Source organism: Bufo bufo, chromosome 1, assembly GCF_905171765.1.
Source record: "Bufo bufo chromosome 1, aBufBuf1.1, whole genome shotgun sequence".
Taxonomy (NCBI): domain Eukaryota; kingdom Metazoa; phylum Chordata; class Amphibia; order Anura; family Bufonidae; genus Bufo; species Bufo bufo.
The window spans coordinates 48,557,888-48,582,476 of NC_053389.1; the positions used below are offsets into that span (position 1 = coordinate 48,557,888).

At 43.8% G+C, this 24,589-nt stretch overlaps 1 protein-coding gene across 3 annotated transcripts in view; it reads left to right on the top strand.

The window, feature by feature from the left end:
- Positions 1 to 24,589, top strand: part of IGSF21 (immunoglobin superfamily member 21) — a 511,660-nt gene that overhangs the window by 433,851 nt on the left and 53,220 nt on the right. The gene's annotated exons all lie outside the window — the stretch shown is intronic.

The following is a 24,589-nucleotide window of genomic DNA, read 5'->3' on the forward strand; positions in this document are numbered from 1 at the left end:
AGGCTGCACTTTCCCTCAGAATCCTGTCTGTCTATCCCAAGGCCCGTATGCCCTATTGCTGGCTTTATCCTTGGTTAGGGAAACTTCCTCAGGTATATATCTCCTTGCTTTGCATATATATCCTTCTTCCCTTCAGCTCTCTGTTTGGCTGGAAACACCTTGGCTCTGCACTGTACTCTGTTATGTGAACTTCAGGTTTCTCAGGAGGTAGGCTCTTCTCCTGGTGGCAAGCTAGAAGCCTGGGCTATCTAGCTGCACGTCAGAAGCTGCACCTCAGCTACTGTCTGGCTAAGGTGACTTCTGGCTCCTGTACACACTGTCTTCTGACTGACATCTCCCTGTCTGGGCCTAACTATTTATATAAGGGGTTCCCTAGCTCCCTCTACTGTCTAGGAGGAGGAACTACCCCTAATAGGCCTGGTACTCAGGAGATTAACATAGATAACATGACCATTATATTATGACATATAAAATACGATAACCATGTTCCACAGGAGGTGGAGAACAACGTGGCCCAATTGACCCTTGTGTAGTGACCACCTTTACCTAGTGGGACACTACACATGTATCACAAGATTTTGGCCTACAACCTCCTTCCCTCAGTAACAACATTGAAGATGGGTCGTGGATGGGTCTTCTAGCATGACAATGACCCAAAAAGCACAGCTAGGGCAACTAAGGAGTGGCTCCATAAGAAGCATATCAAGGTCCTGGAGTGGCCTAGACAGTTTCCAGACCTGAACCCAATGGAACATCTTTGGAGGGAGCTGAAACTCTGTGTTGCTCCGCGAGAGCCCCGAAATCTGACAGATGTAGAGGAGATCTGTGTGGAGGAGTGGGACAAAATCCCTGCTGCAGTGTGTGCAAACCTGGTCAAGAACTACAGGAAACGTCTGACCTCTGTAACTGCAAACACAGGCTTCTGGACCAAATATTAAGTTCTGTTTTTCTATTGTATCAAATACTTATTTCATGCAATAAAATGCCAATGAATTATTTAATAATCGTACACTGGGATTTTCTGGATTTTTTTTTAGATTCTGTCTCTCATGGTTGAAGTGTACGACGATAAAAATGACAGACCTCTCCGTTCTTCGTAGATGGGGGAAACTTTCAAAATCTCCAGTGTATCATATACTTATTTTCTCCACTGTATGTCGCACGCCCCCCCCTTTCCCAAATGGGCAGATTTTGGGGGGCGTAGCGGTAGAGTTGTGATTTGCGGCTGTACATGGGAGAGATCCGAGCTGACAGACTGCAGCGGGCAGAGCTTTTATCACATATGCAAATTGTTAATTATTTACCAGGCGTCTGAATTATTCAGAGGGGGGAAGTTTGTTAAAGTCAAGTCATCTCAAAATGAAATATTAAAAAGAAATGTATGAAACCTCGACTCTTAAGGAAATGGAGCACTAGCTAACAGCAGCACAGAGTATTTCATGTTTATGGGAATTTCAAGCTGGTCTAAGAGGATGAGACCCTAAGTGATTCATAGGATAATGTTGGTAAAATATCTCAAAATCCTGAGCTGAGCGAATGTGTTTTCTCCTGTGGGTCTGACTTATCTTAGATAAAAACCGGTAATGGTTTTACCCCTCTTCTACTTTTCCCTAATCTGCCTATGTGTCAGTCTCCACTGTAGTTCTGGCATTCTGTTCATGAACCAGGAGGCTGAGGATGAACGGAGCAGATGAGCTCTATGTTGATGTTTATAGACAATGGAAGCCCTAACGGGATGGATCAGTTGGTGGTCTCTCTCATGGGAGGCCGCTCATGTGAAATGAGTTTGTGTTGGCGGCGTGTCTCTGCTGGACATAGGTCTTCTTCTCCATTACCCCCCCTTCCCCCCTGGTCTCTGGCAGTGAAGGGGTGGAGGTGACCTTATCAGATGAGGAGCATTTCGCTCTTGCGCAGATTTCCCAGGAGCAGGTGAACATCTTGTTCAATTAGATCTGGAGCGAGGTGGCTGTAAAATCCATGTTAATTATTTATGCAATTCCCAAATAACTTTCAGTTTACTAGCAAGTGACATTTGTAGGACATGAGAGCCGAGAGCAGAACCTCCACCGAGCGTAGGAGAAAGCAGGAGGTCCACCTGTACAGAGCCTGCATCAAGGGCGCCGGACCATCAACTGGTGTCATCCAAATGTGGGAACCCATCGATAGATAGATAGAACTCAAGACTGCTGTAAGTGAGGCAGATGTCATAGCAATTAAAGGGCATCTGTCAGCAGTTTTGTACCTATGACACCGGCTGACCTGTTACATGTGCACTTGGCAGCTGAAGGCATCTGTGTTGGTCCCGTGTTCGTATGTGCCCGCACCTGAACACCTGGTCCTGTCAATCACAATGCAGAGGACATGGCAGTTGCAGAGAGAGCAGAGCCTCTAGGTGTAATGGTAACGCCCCCATTGCTCCTAGAGGCTCATTTGCATAAATGTAAAACATCATTTTTCTCAGCAACGTGGGCACGTATTAACATGGGATCAACACAGATACCTTCAGCTGCCAAGTGCACATATAACAGGTCAGCCGGTGTCATAGGTACAAAACTGCTGACAGAGGCCCTTTTAAAGGGGTTGTCTCACTTCAACAAATACTGTATCATATATTATGTAGAGGAAGTTAATACAAGGCACTTACTAATGTATTGTGATTCTCTATATTGCCTCCTTTGCTAGTTTGATTAATTTTTCCATCACATTATACACTGCTCGTTTCCATGGTTACGACCACTTTGCAATCCATCATTGGTCACCGTGCTTGCACACTGTTGGAAAAAGCATCGGCCTATATGGTGGCTGGAACTCTGGGAGCCCACATAGGCTGGTGCTTTTTCCTAGAGTGTGCAAGCACGGCCACCACTGATGGATTTCAGGGTGGTCGTAACCATGGAAACGAGCAGGGTATAAGGAGATAGAAACTTTTCAGAAATAGAGGCTAAATTAGATTTAAATACGCGGACTCGAGCATCGCACTCGAGCACACGCGATGTGCCGAGCATAGCGATGCTCAAGCCGAACTGGTGTTCAGCCGAGCATGCTCGCCCAACGAGCAGTGTATAATGTGATGGAAAAATGAATCCAGCCAGCTAAGGAAGCAATATGAATAATCGCAATACATTAGTAAGTGCCTTGTATTAACTTTGTCTACATGATGAATGCCATTTGCTGAAGTGAGAGGACCCCTTTAGGCCGCAGGCTCTATTGCTGTCAATAAAATGATTTTCTCTGACTAGGTGATCTAGGTAGCAAATACAGTATCTGAAACTCATTGTGACTTTGATCAGTGAAACAAGTCATATATCATTTAAGTTTGTGGTGTGAACTCTGGCTAAGCTAGTACATTCAGGTTAACCATTACCCATGCAAGATGTTTCTAGTGAAAAATTCAGACATTTTCTATATAGCCTGTTGTCATATACAAAATAATACAAGCGCTAGTGCGGGTGACAACAGAAGATGAATGATACAGTGTTGTACAGGTTCGGTCTCCATACTAAAGTCTCAGTAGCAGAGTACCACAGCCATTTACAGGGCAGGAATAGCACCCTTGAAGTGAACTCTTGAGCACAGATAGTTAAGTGACCGGCGTAGTTCTGCTAGGCCAGTTGTGCAGCGAGCCCCTGAGGAGCTGCCACTGAAGAGGATGGGAGTAGTAGTTGCCCTGATGTTGTCTCACGGTGTACTTCCTCAGGCAGTTGCTCCCCGAGGATCTGTGCAGTGGAAAGTTAGTTTGGAGAACGAGCCCAGAGGCTCGTAAGGGTCCATTCACACGTCCGCAAATGGGTCCGCATCCGTTCCCATTATTGCGGACCCATTCATTCTATGTGCTCTCCGCATCCGCATTTCAGGAGCGCGGCCCCGAACTTCCGTAGACCTTGACCTTGCAGCAGTGTCTGTAAAACTGCAATATCACTGATGACTCTGCTGTCTTCACACAATGATGCTTTCTCGAACCAGTGTTCTGGATTCCTAAGATCTCTTTGGAGTGTTGGTCTCAAAGGAGAATTAGATCTGGTTCTTAGGAGTAGGAGCTCTAACATGTGCTTCTTTACTCTTTACTGTCTGAACTCCCCGTCCTGGCAGGAAGCAGGACCAGCCCACTCCTACCAAGAGGGGAGAAACAGGGTGGTTAGCCCTGTCCCTGCCAACCATACCATCCTAGAGTACGAAGCCAAAACATAAACATTCATTACAATTCATATGTTATGTCAGGGCTGGCGAGCGTGCTCCTTAGCAGGCAGCGCCAATGGCTTCTTCGTTGTGTCATATCTGATTTTGGTTTGCCGAATGCCCCTCTGGTTTTGACTTATGCATTCGGTATTGGCAATGATTTATTGGTTCTGATTTGTTTTTTTTTTGTCTCTCCTGGTCTGACCCGGCTAATTTATTCCGCTTGTATCATTGTGTGTTCGCCGATCTGTCACTAGGTTCCTTCTTCCTTTTAGGCCCCAGCACTTATTTAGGAAGGGACCGTTGACCAGTTGTGGGCCGCTGCCTAGGGAAGATTGTGCAAGTAGGTAGAGATAGTGGGACGGGTATGCTCCCTACCGTGACAACATACCTATATACAATTGCAGATATTTCCAGGTAAGAGAGATTACCCCCAGGTAAGAGATTACCAAAGGAGTCTGTGTTAGGACACTGTCTGTCACAGGCGGCATGATCTCAAAGCAATACACTATAACTACATGAAACTACTGTATTGCTTATTGATAAGATATTCAGGCAGTAATATATAATAGGCAAACACATGTTTGGGCATTGAGTAGTCAGTTATCAGAGTCAGGTGTCAGTCAGATGTCAGGTGTCAGTCAGATGTCAGGTGTTAGTCAGATGTCAGGTGTCAGGCAGAGTATCTTATCTCAAGCTGCCATTATTCTGATCTTACATCTGAGAATGTCCTAAAGTGAGCACATTCAGGCAGTAATATGTAATAGGCAAACACATGTTATCAGAGTCAGGTGTCAGTCAGATGTCAGATGCTTATCAGATGTCTGAGTCAGATGTCAGTCAAGTGTTAGTCAAATGTCGGAGTCAGGTGTCAGTCAGATGTTGGGTGCTTATCAGATGTCTGAGTCAGATGTAAGGTGTCAGTCAGATGTTGGGTGCTTATCAGATGTCTGAGTCAGATGTAAGGTGTCAGTCAGGTGTCAGTCAGATGTTGGGTGCTTGTCAGATGTCGGAGTCAGATGTCAGGTGTCAGTCAGATGTTGGCTGCTTATCAGATGTCAGGTGTCAGTCAGATGTTGGGTGCTTGTCAGATGTCGGAGTCAGATGTCAGGTGTCAGTCAGATGTTGGGTGCTTATCAGATGTCAGGTGTCAGTCAGATGTTGGGTGCTTGTCAGATGTCGGAGTCAGATGTCAGGTGTCAGTCAGATGTTGGCTGCTTATCAGATGTCAGGTGTCAGTCAGATGTTGGGTGCTTGTCAGATGTCGGAGTCAGATGTCAGGTGTCAGTCAGATGTTGGGTGCTTATCAGATGTCAGAGTCAGATGTCAGGTGTCAGTCAGATGTTGGGTGCTTATCAGATGTCGGAGTAAGATGTCAGGTGTCAGTCAGATGTTGGGTGCTTGTCAGATGTCGGAGTCAGATGTCAGTCAGGTGTTAATCAGATGTCGGAGTCAGTCAGATGTCAGGTGTGAGTCAAATGTTGGGTGCTTATCAGATGGAGTCAGGTGTCAGTCAGATGTTGGGTGCTTGTCAGATGTCGGAGTCAGATGTCAGGTGTCAGGCAGAGTATCTTATCTCAAGCGGCCATTATTCTGATATTTGGCCATAACATCTGAGGATGTCCTAAAGTGAACACTGGAGGCCGGTTTGGCGTTCACCTTTACTTCACTTGCAGATACAAAACATCCTGTGTTCGCTGAAGACACAATTGCAGGTTTCGCTCATTACAAGGGCTCTTCTCTCTGCATTGTCATGTAAAATAGGCACATATTATTCCCCTCTGAGCTGGTGGCTTTCTAATCAATGGAGGCCTTTTCTCTGATACTCGGCATGCCATTTTATCGATCAGATACTTAATTTTTCATTGATCAGCAGGAAGGCTGAAAAAAGGAACGACATGCAGGAAGGGTCGATCGCGATACACCGGGGACACGAACAAACAGTTCTCTAAATAGCTATTTAGAGTCCACCTTGTATTGATGATAGCCCTCATGTTTTAGCATGTGCCTTTCTAAGAATTTACTGTATTTCCTGGTAAATGTGCAACCTTTATCTGTCCCCACGGGAAGTCAATTTTCTATATTCTTTCTGCTCCATTTCTGTCCATACCGGGGGATATTTCTATTTTGTGGAAGACATGTGGTGCACCAAGGTTTTTTATAATGCCTGCTCTGTAAAATATAGATGTTTTCTTATTCCCTTAAACCAATGTCTAAAATGTAAAAAAAAAATACTGAGAATATATGCAAAAGGCTAGATGGAAAATCCACGTTAAAGGGGTTCTCCAGAGCTCAGAAATGCAGACTTTGAAGTTCCATTTATCTTTTAACAAGACTTGTACATCCATGATAGATGTCCCAGCTAGATGCTGAATGGGAAGAGTGCTCAGAAGAAGACATCTGGTCCCTTCAGTGCTGTAGGCAACTAGGCACCTTGATCTTTGGTCATAGGATGCTCCCATTACTAACCCCTAGACACCAGGAAAGAGATGGCTAAACCCTAGACCAGTGGTGGCGAACCTATGGCACGGAGAGCCCTCTCTGTGGGCACCCACACCCTGGAAAAAGTCTATGGTGTACCAATATGCCTTAGACTTTTCCTGCCATTCATCAGCGCAGGGCGCACTATGTACGGCACAGGCGGCGCACTGAATGTAGGCAGGCTAAGACAGGTAAGTGATAAAGTACATGGAAGATATACTATGCTGGACTGTAGAATTCAGGTGAAATTACCATGTTGGCACTTTGCTCTCACTGCCCTAGACACAAGAAAAGAAATGACTGCCCCTCTAGACTCCAGGGATGACATTACTAACCCCTAGACACTAGATAATAAATGACTGCCCCTCTAGACACCAGGGATGACATTACTAACCCCTAGACACTAGATAATAAATGACTGCCCCTCTAGACACCAGGGATGACACTCCTAACCCCATAGACACTAGAGATAATACTACCAACCCCATAGACACAAGGGATTATATTACTAACCCTCTAGACACCAGGGATGACATTATCAACCTTATGGACCCCGGAGATGATATAACTAAACCCTGTACACTAGAAAATAAATAACTGCCCATTTCCCCCCCCCCCCCCCTAGACACCAGGGATGACATTACTAACCCCGTAGACACTACAGATAATATCACCAACCCCTTAGACACCAGGAATGATATTACCAACCCCAGAGACACCAGGGATGACATTACTAATGACCTATTCACCAGGGATGACATTACTAAGGACCTATTCACCAGGGATGACATTACTAATGACCTATTCACCAGGGATGACATTACTAAGGACCTATTCATCAGGGATGACATTACTAAGGACCTATTCACCAGGGATGACATTGCGAACCTTCTAGACACCAGGGGTGCTAATATTAATTACCTATACAGCATGTACAGTATGACATTACTAGCCTCCTGGACACCAGGAATGTTATTAGTAAACCTCTTGGCTGTAAACTACTATATATGTAAATTGTCTGCTGTTGTTTGTGGCACTGGTGACAGAACATATGGTCACTTCCACGCAGTGAAGAGCATCTCACATTTTTGCATTCAGCTCTCACCATCCAAACAAAACCCTAAATGTGGCCAGAAATGCAGCAGAGCCCAGAGCCAGCCTGCGTGCTCCTGAACCCTTCATCACATCTCGCTGCCGGCCAGTATTCACCCAGCAAACAGGAGTTCAGCGCTGGGTCCAGGCCCGTCTATTATTTGTGCCATCATACAGATGTCTCAGACACTTGCAGACAACATCGTCTTTTCTCCAGAGCCGGACGAGGCTGACTGTGATACAGACGGACGCCGGCAGTGGATGGCGACACTTACTGGTATTGGAGATAAAGATACATTTTTAGGGATTATCATTTGTCAGATAAAAAGGTTTGCAGTCGGCGGCGCCATCCCTCCTGTAAATACATCCTGGGCCTCGTTCTATATGTCTCCTAGGAGGACAAATCCCGGAATGTGATTGATTCCCGGCGTGATTGTATTCAGTGTATTATCTGCGGCACAGAGCCGCTGCCAGCCGATCACACTGTCGCCCTCCAGTGCCACCAAGTCATATTCCAGCCACCTATCAGACATGGCATTTTAATCTCTTAAGGAAATTCATTATGGTAACTGTGCTGATGGTTTCCCTCCGCCAACTCCGGCCCCTCCACCGCGGATGGAAACGCGCTGCCTGCAGCCATCGACTAGCATTATTAAACAGGTTAATCCAAGTCGATGATTGTGATGAACCCGGAGTGGACACAACTTCTACCACCAAAACTGAGACCTCTCATCGGAATCCGAAAAAAAGGTTCCCAAAATGCGTGAGTCGATGGGACCTTCCGCTCACCTCTCGTCCCTAATAAGCTCTGCAGGGTATTATAATATTCTAGCGGTCTTATTAATAACGTGCTTTAAAGGGGGACCAACACCTTCCCCCACAAATGCCAGTATAGTAAATTTTCGGAGGGAGTGCGGTTTTGATATGAAGCACTTTATTTCCTCCGGGTGCGCGGCTGCTGGTTTGTTCCTAAAACATTACAGAAGAAGCAATATGACCTATTTATGAAGGCAAGTGCATCAGATGCAAAACACTTTCTACTATATTTATTTTGATCATCTCATAAAAATGGATGCGAGGAGTCACAGGCGGGCACCGCATGAATATGCTTTATGCAGCACAGATACAAGGGCGGCCAACAGCAGTCCATTTACTGAGGGTAAAAATAGAAAGCCGCTATTTATGTGTCAGAGTGACTGAAAGGACTCCTTCCTGTAAATACTGATGTGCACCGTGCTGGTATAACCTGGGCATCTCCTGTATGTAATTATATGTACAGCTGGTATAAGTTATACATCTTCTTGTATATAGTGATATGGACCATGCTGGTATAACCTGGGCATCTCCTGTATATCATTATATATGTACAGCTGGTATAAGTTATACATCTTCTTGTATATAGTGATATGGACCATGCTGGTATAACCTGGGCATCTCCTGTATATAATTATATATGTACAGCTGGTATAAGTTATACATCTTCTTGTATATAGTGATATGGACCATGCTGGTATAACCTGGGTATCTCCTATATATAATTGTATATGTACAGCTGATATAAGTTATATATTCTCTTGTATATAGTGATATGGACCATGCTGGTATAACCTGGGCATCTCCTGTATATAATTATATATATGTACAGCTGGTATAAGTTATACATCTTCTTGTATATAGTGATATGGAGCATGCTGGTATAACCTGGGTATCTCCTGTATATACTTATATATGTACAGCTGGTATAAGTTATACATCTTCTTGTATATAGTGATATGGACCATGCTGGTATAACCTGGGCATCTCCTGTATATAATTATATATGTACAGCTGGTATAAGTTATACATCTTCTTGTATATAGTGATATGGACCATGCTGGTATAACCGGGGTATCTCCTATATATAATTGTATATGTACAGCTGATATAAGTTATATATTCTCTTGTATATAGTGATATGGACCATGCTGGTATAACCTGGGCATCTCCTGTATATAATTATATATATGTACAGCTGGTATAAGTTATACATCTTCTTGTATATAGTGATATGGAGCATGCTGGTATAACCTGGGTATCTCCTGTATATACTTATATATGTACAGCTGGTATAAGTTATACATCTTCTTGTATATAGTGATATGGACCATGCTGGTATAACCTGGGCATCTCCTGTATATAATTATATATGTACAGCTGGTATAAGTTATACATCTTCTTGTATATAGTGATATGGACCATGCTGGTATAACCTGGGTATCTCCTATATATAATTGTATATGTACAGCTGGTATAAGTTATACATCTTCTTGTATATAGTGATATGGACCATGCTGGTATAACCTGGGTATCTCCTGTATATAATTATATATGTACAGCTGATATAAGTTATATATTCTCTTGTATATAGTGATATGGACCATGCTGGTATAACCTGGGCATCTCCTGTATATAATTATATATATGTACAGCTGGTATAAGTTATACATCTTCTTGTATATAGTGATATGGAGCATGCTGGTATAACCTGGGTATCTCCTGTATATACTTATATATGTACAGCTGGTATAAGTTATACATCTTCTTGTATATAGTGATATGGACCATGCTGGTATAACCTGGGCATCCCTGTATATAATTATATATGTACAGCTGGTATAAGTTATATATTCTCTTGTATATAGTGATATGGACCATGCTGGTATAACCTGGGCATCTCCTGTATATAATTATATATATGTACAGCTGGTATAAGTTATACATCTTCTTGTATATAGTGATATGGACCATGCTGGTATAACCTGGGCATCTCCTGTATATAATTATATATGTACAGCTGGTATAAGTTATACATCTTCTTGTATATAGTGATATGGACCATGCTGGTATAACCTGGGTATCTCATGTATATAATTATATATGTACAGCTGGTATAAGTTATACATCTTCTTGTATATAGTGATATGGACCATGCTGGTATAACCTGGGTATCTCCTGTATATAATTATATATGATATGTACAGCTGGTATAAGTTATACATCTTCTTGTATATAGTGATATGGAGCATGCTGGTATAACCTGGGTATATCATGTATATAATTATATATGTACAACTGGTATAAGATATACATCTTCTTGTATATAGTGATATGGACCATGCTGGTATAACCTGGGTATCTCCTGTATATAATTATATATGTACAGCTGGTATAAGTTATACATCTTCTTGTATATAGTGATATGGGCCATGCTGGTATAACCTGGGCATCTCCTGTATATAATTATATATGTACAGCTGGTATAAATTATACATCTTCTTGTATATAGTGATATGGACCATGCTGGTATAACCTGGGCATCTCCTGTATATAATTATATATGTACAGCTGGTATAAATTATACATCTTCTTGTATATAGTGATATGGACCATGCTGGTATAACCTGGGTATCTCCTGTATATAATTATATATGTACAGCTGGTATAAGTTATACATCTTCTTGTATATAGTGATATGGACCCTGCTGGTATTACCTGGGTATCTCCTGTATATAATTATATATGTACAGCTGGTATAAGTTATACATCTTCTTGTATATAGTGATATGGACCATGCTGGTATTACCTGGGTATCTCCTGTATATAATTATATATGTACAGCTGGTATAAGTTATACATCTTCTTGTATATAGTGATATGGACCATGCTGGTATAACCTGGGTATCTCCGGTATATAATTATATATGTACAGCTGGTATAAGTTATACATCTTCTTGTATATAGTGATATGGACCATGCTGGTATAACCTGGGTATCTCCTGTATATAATTATAGATGTACAGCTGGTATAAGTTATACATCTTCTTGTATATAGTGATATGGACCATGCTGGTATAACCTGGGCATCTCCTGTATATAATTATATATGTACAGCTGGTATAAGTTATACATCTTCTTGTATATAGTGATATGGACCATGCTGGTATAACCTGGGTATCTCCTGTATATAATTATAGATGTACAGCTGGTATAAGTTATACATCTTCTTGTATATAGTGATATGGACCATGCTGGTATAACCTGGGTATCTCCTTTATATAATTATATATGTACAGCTGGTATAAGTTATATATTCTCTTGTATATAGTGATGTGGACCCTGCTGGTATAACCTGGGCATCTCCTGTATATAATTATATATATACAGCTGGTATAGGTTTTACATCTTCTTGTGTATAGTGATATATAGCATGCTGGTATAACCTGGGTATTTTTTGGTATACTGTATAATTTTCCATTATTAATCCTGAGTTATCACAGTGGAATAGGAATTACAATGCTGAGATGAGCATGGGTCTAAATGTGACCACATCTAAATCTGAAGGACAAGGTTTGCAGCTTTCTCCTCTGGGAAACTTAAGAAACTTTATTTTTTTTCTGTGAAATAATCTGAAATGTCGCAACCTTTATTTATTCATAAACCTTTACTTTCCAGCCTTTGCCCGCACGGTATCCGGTGTGATGTGCGTGGAGGAGGGCGTCTGGATATATATGCATTACATATTTCAATCACTACCCAACCAGCTAGAGCATCCCAACTGCTAGACCTTCTCCTGTGTATTATTCCCCATACTCAAGGAGCAGATTTAATATGATTTCTGGGAATTAACCCTTCACAATCTAGCCTACTGGTCCCAAACCTGCAGCTCTTCAGCTCTTTCTGAACTTCTCCTCCTAGCATTACTGTAGGCTTACAGGGCATGATGGGTGTTGTAGTAGCTGGAGGACCACAGTTTGAATATCACTGGTCTAGACCTTTGATATGCATCCTATGGCTCTCCAGCTGTTGTGCCACTACAACTCCTAGCATGCCCTGGTTACATGCTGGGAATTGTTGTATAGCAACAGCTGGAAATTGTCACGCTCGTAGTATGTTGGAGCACACCGAGCATAGGAGGGAAAAGGGGATACCGGAATAAGGCCTGGAAACTAGGGAAGGAAAATGAACACCTCCTAAAGAAAACCCTAACTCTAGTCCTGACAGACTACTACCGTAGTATGAACAGGCCCCAAAAGTTGGCAAGTTCACCGAATACCTAGAATATTATCTCACCCTATAGGACCCTGGAGCTAATGTCAGGACTGACTCTACCTGTTCCTCCAAAGGGAAGGACGAACAGCAATCTCTCTCAGGCCTAATGACAAACAACAGGGAAAGGCAACACACACACACATATATATAAACAAAATACAAAAGGGAAAGGAAACCCTTATCTTCAATAATGCTTTGGTAGCACCAGGAATTCAGCCGAGAACTAAACACAAGCTAACTTCAAGTCCAACAGAAGCTATAAACTGCAATGCATAGTGGAGAAAACACGATAAATATAGAAGGTAAAATGACCACAATAGCCACACCTGAGGAAAGAAGGTATGGTAAGCACCATAAACAACACAGACGTCATTTGATCCAAAAGGAAAACATGTCAGATCAAACCACGCGTTTCCAGTCTCACAGATCTCCTGCCACCTGTCGTGGGAACGTCCGTATGTCTCGGTATGTCCGTGAAAGTACCCCCCCCCCCCCCCTTCTACAGGTGACCTCCGGGCACCCAGGACCAACCTTATCCGGATGAGACCTGTGAAAGGCTTTTACCAAACGACTAGCATTCACATCAGATGCCGATACCCACATCCTCTCCTCTGGTTCATAACCCTTCCAGTGAACAAGATACTGAAGAGATCTACGAAGAACTCGAGAGTCAATAATCTTGGCAACATATCTCTTCAACAAAGATTTGTGAAACACATTATGAATTTTCAGAGCCTGAGGAAGTTCAAGACGAAAAGCTACAGGATTAATAATTGGAGTGATCTTATATGGACCAATAAACCTTGGACCCAACTTCCAAGAAGGAACCTTCAACTTAATATTTCTTTTGGACAGCCACACAAAATCACACACACTTAGGTCCTGACCATTCATACGTTTCCTGTCAGCCACACGTTTATACTTGTTGCCCATATTCATTAAGTTATTTTGAATTTTCTGCCATATAGAAGACAATGATGATAAAAAAAGTTGTTCCTAAGGAATACCAGAAGTATCTAAACCAGAAAATGTGCCAAATTGTGGGTGAAACCCATATGCCCCAAAAAACGTCGACCTACCAGTGGACTGCTGTCTACGATTGTTTATGGCAAACTCTGCCAAAGACAAAAACAAGGACCATTCTTCCTGGTTCTCAGAGACAAAATATCTTAAGTAAGTCTCCAGACTCTGATTAGTGCACTCTGTCTGTCCATTCGTTTGAGGATGAAAAGCAGAAGAAAAAGACAGTTGTACCCCCAGCCGAGTACAGAACGCCTTCCAGAATCTGGACACAAACTGAGTCCCACGATCCGAGACCACGTTAGAGGGAATGCCAAGTGTTTTAGCATTAGGTAGGACCGGCATCGCTATAAAGTGTACCATTTTACTAAAACGATCAATTACCACCAGAATAACTGTCTTTGCAGACGAATTAGGCAGATCAGTAATAAAATCCATAGACAAGTGAGTCCATGGTCTGGACAGGATGGGCAACGGAAGTAGAGATCCAGAAGGTCGAGTATGTTTCACCTTAGCGCGTGCACAGATACTTCAGGTCGACACATAGTCCTCAACACACCTACGCAACCCCAGCCACCAGAATCTACAAGAGATGAGGTCGGCAGTGGATCTACTCCCAGGGTGTCCTGTAAGAACCTTACAGTGATGTTCCTCAAACACCTTATGACGCAATTCTGATGGAACAAACAATTTCCAGAGGGGCAAGACTCCGGTGCGTCTCCCTGAGCATCTAACATCTTCACCTCTAGGTCATGGTATAGAGCGGATATCACCACCCCTTCCGACAGTATCGAACTCGGATTTTCAAAATCACCACCTCCAGGAAAACATCTGCCTTGACGTTCTTAACCCCAGGACGATAAGTGACAATGAAATTAAATCTGGTGAAAAACAAAGACCATCTTGCCTTCCTCGGGTTCAGTCGTTTAGCTGACTCCAGGTAAGCCAGATTTTTGTGATCTGTGAACACCGTGATTAGATGAATCACCCCCTCCACTGAGACATCCGCCACTTTCTTAGTCATGTCAGTTAAGGGTTTCACCACTGCCGAATAATTCTGAATAAATTTTCGGTAATAGTTGGTGAACCCCAAAAACCGCTTAAGAGTCTTCAGATTTTCGGGGCGATCCCAGTCCATCACAGCACGGACTTTCTCAGGATCCATTCGAAAACCTGAAGATGACAGCAGGTAGCCCAAGAATTGCACCCCATGTACAGCAAAAACACACTTATCTTTATTATCTCTTAGGATCTGTAACACCTGTCTAACGTGATCCTGATATATCTCCACGTCTGGAGAATAAATTTGAATATCATCCAAATACACGACAAAAACCTCTCCACCAGCTGATGAAAAATGTCATTCACAAAATGCTGGAAAACCGCAGGAGCATTGGTCAACCCAAAAGGCATGACCAGGTTCTCAAAGTGACCCTCTGGGGTATTAAAAGCCATCTTCCATTCATCCCCTTCCTTGATCCTGACCAGATGATATTCCCGCCTTAAGTCCTGGAGAACACCTTGGCATCAACAATCTGGTTAAACAAATCAGGAATCAAAGGAAGAGGGTAAGGATCACGGACAGTAATCCGATTGAGCTCACGGAAATCCAGACATGGCCTAAGAGTTCTGTCCTTTTTTTTTAACAAAGAGAAACCCTGCTGCCACTGGAGATTTGGAAGGTCTTATGTGTCCTTTAGCCAAACTCTCGGTAATATACTCTCTTATGGCCATTCTTTCAGGTCCAGAAAGGTTATACAACCTAGATTTGGGCAATTTAGCTCCGGGAATAAGGTTGATAGGACAATCATATTCCCGATGCGGAGATAAATCCTGGCATCCACTTTCAGAAAATACATCGGCAAAATCAGATATAAAAGAGGGTAATGTTTTAGTGGTTAAAGCAGAAAAAGATGTATTCAGACAATTGTCAACGCAATAATCATCCCAATCCAGAATCTGTCTAGCTTGCCAATCGATGGTTGGATTATGCCTGTTTAACCACGGTAAACCCAGAACCAACAGAGCAGGGAGACCCTCCAACACAAAACACGAGATGAATTCCTGATGAAAGTTACCCACAATCGGATGTCATGCACCATCTGAGATAAACACTTCTGAGCTAAAGGATCAGAATCAATAGCAAAAATGGAAATGTTTTTCTCAAAAGCACTTGGAGACAACCGTGCATATGGACGAAATAAGCATCAATCGGGTTCACCCCTGCCCCACTGTCGATAAACTCCTCAATCCCCACGGTTTTTGACTCTAGCGCCACCTCAGCAGTCAGGAGAAATCGGGTACTACCAGTTAAAGACAAATTCATGTTCTCTGACTCTCCTCCCACCTCTCTAAGAGTCAGATGGGAATTAAACGTCCCTTTTGTTTTTTTTCTTTTTGAGGCTGAATGCATGGACATACATTGATAAAATGCCCTTTCTGTCGACCAGTATGCTTAAAAGCGGATCCAGGAGTGGCTCCCCCTAACTGCATGGGTTCGTTCCTAGACATAAACCCAGGAGTAGCTTCACCCAAAGTGTTAGAGGAAGACAATACGTTATGTGATAGTACGTCCTGAGAGTGGGGGCCCCTAGATCTCTCTCTCAGGCATCTATCAATGCATACTGCAAGAGACATAGCGGCTTCCAGAGACTCCGTATTCTCATGAAAGGCCAAAGCTTCCTTCAGTCTCTCTGATAATCCCTGACAGAACTGACTATGGAGAGCCGGATCGTTCCACTTAATATCCGTAGCCCACCTCCTAAACTCAGAGCAATAGATCTCAGCAGAACGCTCTCCCTGACGAAGGCCACGAAACTAGGGAAGGAAAATGGACACCTCCTAGAGAAAACCCTAACTCCAGTCCTGAGAGACTACTAGTGTGAACAGGCCCCAAAGGTAGGCAAGTTTATACACCAGATACCTAGAATTCTATCTCACCCTATAGGAACCTGGAAATAATGTCAGGACTGAGACAACCTGTTCCTCTAAAGGGAAGGACGAACAGGAGTCTCTCTCAGGCCTAATGACAAACAACAGGGAAATGCAACACACACATACAGTACAGACCAAAAGTTTGGGCACACCTTCTCATTCAAAGAGTTTTCTTTATTTTCATGACTATGAAGGCATCAAAACTATGAATTAACACATGTTGAATTATATACATAACAAACAAGTGTGAAACAACTGAAAATATGTCATATTCTAGGTTCTTCAAAGTAGCCACCTTTTGCTTTGATTACTGCTTTGCACACTCTTGGCATTCTCTTCATGAGCTTCAAGAGGTAGTCCCCTGAAATGGTCTTCCAACAGTCTTGAAGGAGTTCCCAGAGATGCTTAGCACTTGTTGGCCCTTTTGCCTTCACTCTGCGGTCCAGCTCACCCCAAACCATCTCGATTGGGTTCAGGTCCAGTGACTGTGGAGGCCAGGTCATCTGACGCAGCACCCCATCACTCTCCTTCATGGTCAAATAGCCCTTACTTTCAACGTTTTCCCAATTTTTCGGCTGACGGACTGACCTTCATTTCTTAAAGTAATGATGGCCACTCGTTTTTCTTTACTTAGCTGCTTTTTTCTTGCCATAATACAAATTCTAACAGTCTATTCAGTAGGACTATCAGCTGTGTATCCACCTGACTTCTCCTCAACGCCACTGATGGTCCCAACCCCATTTATAAGGCAAGAAATCCCACTTATTAAACCTGACAGGGTACACCTGTGAAGTGAAAACCATTTCAGGGGACTACCTCTTGAAGCTCATCAAGAGAATGCCAAGAGTGTGCAAAGCAGTAATCAAAGCAAAAGGTGGCTACTTTGAAGAACCTAGAATATGACATATTTTCAGTTGTTTCACACTTGTTTGTTATGTATATAATTCCACATGTGTTAATTCATAGTTTTGATGCCTTCAGTGTGAATCTACAATTTTCATAGTCATGAAAATAAAGAAAACTCTTTGAATGAGAAGGTGTGTCCAAACTTTTGGTCTGTACTGTATATAATATATATATATATATATATATATATATATATATATATATATATATATAAACAAAATACAAAAGGGAAAGGAAACATTTATCTTCAATGAAGCTTTGGTAGCACCAGGAACTCAGCCGAGAACAAAACACAAGCTAACCACAAGTCCAACAGAAGCTATAAACTGCACAGCATTGTGGGAGAAACAATGATAAATGGAGAAGGTAAAATGACCACAATAGCCACACCTGGAGAAAGAAGGTGTGACAAGCATCGGAAACAACACAGACGTCATTTGATCCAAAAGGAAAACATGTCAGATCAAACCACGTGTTGCCAGTCTCACGATCTCCTGCCACCTGTCGCGGGAATGTCCGTATGTCTCGGTACGTCTGTGACAGAGATGCATACGTGGCATCTTTATAAGCCTGACCTATGTATCCGCCATATACATGTCGTTACTCTTTCCATGGGATTGCATATTTGGCCACTCATTATTAGTGATGAGTGGCAGGGGCTATATTCGAATTTGCGATATTTCATAAATATTTGGGCGAATATTCGAAAATTTGTGAATTAGAGATTATTTTCTTGATTGCGAAAAATCAGCAATGTAATTTTCGCGTAATGCGCGCAAAATACAGGCATGGGTCACTTTTACTACATTTTCGAAGCTGCTAGAAGTTTCCTGAAACTGGTTGGCACGGCAGAACATTAAAAATGGCTTCATATGCAGTTAGAGTGCTCCAATATATTCGCAATTGCGCTAATCGGCACTAATGATGCGAATATTTTGCCGCAATACGTGAAACTTCACATTTTAGCAGGTCTGCATGTATGTATGGACAGCAGAACCTATCACACTACTCAACACACTGCACTGCAACAGCTAGAATATAAATCCGGGCATACAATTTAGATAGATGGCGGACAACAGCTATCCCCAGATTTCTCTCGATGCTCTTACCCCATGCACATGAAATCTCGGCTCAGCCAAGCATGCATGTGTTCTGAACGGAGCGTCTGCTGGAGGCGTATCTCTCCTGAGAGTAAAAGGATTAGGCATGTTGAACTTCTACAGCCTAGTCCTGTGTTTCCTGAGATCTGCTGTCAGGGGATGGTTGGGGCATCCCCATATACTTTAGATGGTTAACTAGTCCCACCGAGATTGGCAGGTTTGGCACTACCCGGAATTAAGCTACAGATAAAACATAAAAAACAGTACAGCAAACATCACACGATTATAATAAATGATAAATATCAGTACACATACACTGCCGATATATAATACCGCAATAAACCACCCAAATAACAGTGCCCTACAGTGCCTACATGATACGTATAACATACAACCCACAATACCAGCATTTACCATCCATATAACATAACCATACAGGACATAAATAATCCTACTATACAGTGCCCAAAAATACCAACATTTAACATCCAGATAACATAACCCTACAGTACCTAAATAATACCCCCATACAGTACCCAAATATTGTCCCTATACTTTACATAATCCAAATAGTGATCGTTAAAAAATGCAACCATAGGCCGCATGCACACGACCGTAAAAAGCAAGGATGGCGTCCGTGCACGTTCCGCAATTTCCGGAACGGCACTGACAGCCTTTACATATAACTGCCTATTCGTGTCCGCAAAGCGCAGACAAGAATAGGACAGGTTACATTTTTTTGCGGGGCCACGGAACGGAGCAACGGATGCGGACAGCACACGGAGTGCTGTCCGCATCTTTCGCGGCCCCATTGAAGTGAATGGGTCCGCATCCGAGCCGCGGCTCGGATGCGGACCAAAACAACGGCCGTGTGCATGAGGCCGTATACTGTGCAAATCAAACTAGTCAATCTGATGGAAGTGGAGCGGGCCCCCTGATCTTGGAGTAAAACATCTGGAGGAACTGTTGGTGTTTTTTATGAATTTGCACCTCTTGCCTTTGCTATAATGAGGCCAGTGGATTAACCAGGGATTGTAGTGACATCTGGGTCTTCACAGCCAAAGTCCCCAAAGTTTGCTCTGCCCTGTAAGAAGCTAGCGGTGCCACAAGTGTTGTCATGGGGGCTGGGGTCTTATACTCTACCAGCAGCTCTCCAGCTGTTGTAAAACTACAACTCCTAACATGCCCTGCTGTAAGCTGATAGCTGTAGGCAGCGTGGGCATGCTGGGAGTTGTAGTTTAGCAACAGCTGGAGAGCCTCAGGTTGGCCATCCCTGTACTAGAGGTATCCCGGCCCTGGTTCTAGTAAACTGTGGTCAGTGAGCGCCTGGACCATCTATACTCTGGACACGATGACTTCACATACTGAGCTTCAGTCTAATGATGATGATGATGATGACATGTTTGAGGTGTCTGGTGACCATTACACCAGGTCTACGGCCGGTTGGTTTGTGATACTTGGAGGTCATTTATGAATTCAGTCTTAGAAGATCTGCGTTCTTTGAGTTTGTTGCGATAATTCATATTGTTTTTCCTGGGGATGAGTAATGAGGCCACGTGGAGACCATAAGTGATAGCACGTAGCCTTCCCAGCTGTTCTTCATGTCCCACGACACGGCGCAAAACTGATTTGTTCGACTCTTGCACAGGAACAGTTTTGGCCGTAAATTGCGGGTGTAAATTTAAGTCGTATTTCAGCCGTTGCCAAGCTTCCTGGGCGGATAATCAGAGCACGACGCGCGGGGATCTGTCTGTCCTTGCACATCTCCTGGCAGCCTCCAGATCCTGCATGACGCTGATTGCGAGGGTCCAGGTGTCAGCTCAGTGTCGTCGTCCCCCACCCACCCTTATAGAAGGACATATAATTGGGAGTGCCCAACGCTTTGTAGGGTGTCATGCCAACGGCTGGCAGGGGGAACATCCTCATCATCAGCCTCTACATAACCTGATGCTTCTGATTGTCCTTTGATGGCAGCTGGGATCTAATCAACGGGCGTCATTTTGATGAGGCAGAAGGAGTCAACACAGCTGCTTTCATGGACGTGCCCACAGCTGCACCACTATAAAAATACCCTCCGAACGAAACCATTATACAGCCAGTTATTATAGGGCCCTGGAGGAGATCTGTGAGGGGAGGGGTGCTGGTTCTGGGGGTCAGTGGTTTTGATGTGAACCATAGCTGGACCAGGATGCCACGGACTAATATGGGGGGCAATCCCATCGAAATGCATTTAGGAAGCAAAACATTTTTCCTGTATACATATCCATAACCACAGGGGGCAGTAGTGAGTGCCCCATTCCCTATACAGATGAGAAATATCCAGTAGAGCAGTGGTCTCCAATCTGTGGCTCGCCAGCAGTTGCACAACTGGCACTCCCATCATCTCCTCCGGCAGCACAGCTGAAACATTGTTCGCTTTCCTATGAACACCAAATGTTATGGTGTTCACATGCCTTCGAATCCCAACATGATCTCGCCGAGATATTACCTTCAAAATCAGACACCCATTGGCCACCCCACGTTTGGTTGCAAGGAGATGACACAGCGTTTGCCCATACTCGAAAGGACTCATGCTCGCAACAGTATCCTTTTTTTTTGGTCCGCAAATGACCGATCTGCAAAAAATGGATCTCGGCAGTGTGCATGCCACCATCTTTTTTTCAAACTCCTGTAGAAAGTTCCTATGCTTGTCCTCAAAACGGACAGGTATAAAAGTCATCTTCTATCCTTTTTGCCCATTGAAATGAATGGGACGGTTTTCGATCCACAAAAAATGAGGACTGGACATTGGGCTAAGATGAAGATGCGCAGAGCCTAACTTGAAAGGTGGGATAAACCCAAAAGTTTTGAAACCCACCATGGAGTGATGTGCACCTCTTCCGACTTCACGTGGGCTGGCCCTAAAGGTTAAGGGCCACATGATCAGGGCAGAACCTGGCAAGATACAGTAGGTCACTCCTGAAGTCTCATCTACATAGACATCTTTGGAGTCATTCTTATTTCCATGCACGTCTTTGCAGCTCAGTCCTTAGATCTTGGTTCCTTTCCATGTGTCCGATTTCTCCTCCCCCTCAATAAAGAAGCCGTATTCAGCAGCAGAACATATGGCGCATACTGCGTGCTGTCTGGCCAGCTGCCCTATCCTGAGTAACTAGCCGGGTAATTAGTGCCTGACGAGGTTTAGCGGGGTCCTCCCCCTCGATGGCGGGCGTGGGACGTGGTGAAGCCAGTAATCACATCCAGTTTTGCGTTGTCTTGCTGTGAAATCACTCAACTTGCTGTATTTTTGCAGCTCATTTCCCCAGTAATGGATGCAGAACGGCGTGGAGGGGACGCGAGGCAATACAAGAACGTGCCAAGTCCACCCGGAGCAGCTTCTACAGTAGTCAGGAAAGGGGGCGCAGCTGGAACTATTGGGGGTTTCATCCCTCAGAAGAGCAGGAAGGTTAATGGTCCTGAATAGTGTTGAGCGAACTTTTCGTTTCAAGTTCGGCATGCAAGGTTCGGGTTATCTAAGAATTCCATTATGGATTCAGCTACCACGGACCGTAACAAAAAACCTGAAAACGGATCCTGTAAAAAAATAAAAATAAAACGGATCCTGTTGCACATATGGCATCCATTTGAGCCATTTCCATCTGAGATCCCTTTTTTTTAGACTGAAAAAAAAAGTCCTGTCTAAAAAACAGATCTCAGACGGAAATGGCTCAAACAGATGCCAAATGTGCAACAGGATCTTTTTTTTTTTTTTTTCTCTTCTTCTGATGGATCGGTGATGTGAACTCAGCCTAAGGCCGGGTTGTGACCCGTGCCTGTGAAGCGGCCCGCAAATAGCGGGCCGCAATGCTTGTTCGCCGGCCGTAGGTCAGCCGCATCGGATCGCGGACCCATTCACTTTAATGGGTCCGCGATCCGGCCGTTCCGCGAAAAGATAGGACTTGTTCTATCTTTTAGCGGAACGGAACAACGGGACGTAACCCCAGGAGGCACTCCGTAGTGCTTCCGAGGGGTCCCGTCCCGTGCGGCCGTTCCGCGATTCCGGATTAGCGGACCCATTGAAGTGAATGGGTCCGCATCCGTGATGCGGAATTCACACGGAACTGTGGCCGTGTATTGGGGCCCGCGATTTACGGGCCGCAATACGGCCACGGGTCACGCACGTTCGTGTGAACTTAGCCTAACACAGTACTGCAGAGTCAGACTACACAGGGTTTGTTTGTAGTCTGTTACCATGGATACACATAGGTCTGCATAGGAGCTCTAGGATATTTTTATCCAATACTGCTTGCGGAGTTGCTTAAATTTATAGATCCACTGGAGGAATGACATGGGTGTAAAGGTGGCCATAGTGACACTTTATATGGAGATCACTTCCAGATATATTATATTCCATCCTAAGGGTCCATTCACACGTCCGTAAGTGTTTTGCGGATCCGCACATCACAAACACTATTATAGAAAATGCCTTTTCTGGTCTGCAATTGCGGACAAGAATAGGACATGTTCTATTTTTTTCAGGAACGAAATTGCGGATCTCGAAAAAACGGATCCTGAAAAAACTGATGCGGATCCCGAAAATGCGGATGCAGATCCAGGAAATGTGGATTTGCATCCATTCCAGCCCCATTGAAAGTCAATGGGTCCGCAAATTGCGGAACGAATGCGGACCCAAATTACGGACGTGTGAATGGACCCTTATGCCTCATTCAGTGTTTGCTCAGTGATCTCCATCAGTGATTTTGAGCCAAAACCAGGTCCGGCTCTAAACACAGAACAGGTGCAGATCTTTCCCTTATAGCTTATGTCTCTGGAGGCTCCAATCCTGGTTTTGGCTCATAATCACTGATGGAAATCACTGGTCAAATATTGATGTGAGAATGAGGCTTTAGGCTGGGTTCACGCGGGCGTTGCGGGTGACGTGCGGGAAAAGATGCGGTTGCGTTGCGGGAAAATGCACAATTTTTCCCCGCGAGTGCAAAGTGTTTTAATGCGTTTTGCACGTGCGTGAGAAAAATCAGCATGTTTGGTACCCAGACCCGAACCTGGACTTCTTCAATGAAGCTCGGGTTTGGGTTAGGTGTTGTGTAGATTTTATTACTTATTATTGGTGATGGACCATGTGATGAGCGCAGTGACGTCACCAAAGGTCCTTTTCCTCCCAGGTCATCAAAGAAGAAGAAAGAAGACAACGCGCAAACAAGAGGATAAGGTGAGTTTAATTTTTTATTTTTTTTTAACCCCCTCCATCCCTAATTTACTAAGCATTCTGTTTTCAGAATGCTATTATTTTCCCTTATATCCATGTTATAAGGGAAAATAATAATGATCGGGTCCCCATCCCGATCATCCCCTAGCAACCCTGCGTGAAAATCGCACCGCATCCGCACTTGCTTGCGGATGCTTGCGATTTTCACGCAGCCCCATTCACTTCTATGGGGCCTGCGTTGCGTGAAAAACGCACATTATAGAGCTTGCTGTGATTTTCACGCAACGCACAAGTGATGCATTAAAATCACCGCCCATGTGCACAGCCCCATAGAAATGAATGGGTCCGGATTCAGTGCGTGAGGTGAACGCATTGCACCCGCGCGGGACAACTCGCCCGTGTGAAAGAGGCCTTAGTCTTGGATTATGGTATATCATGTCTTATACTACAGTCACATCCAGAGCTGCATTCAGATTGATTGAGATTCCACTCTCTGGTTCAATGCATAATGGTATAAAATAGTGTTTTCTCTTTCAGACTACTGGTCCGACCAGAACAGACAGAGTGCTAAGGCACAGCAAACAGA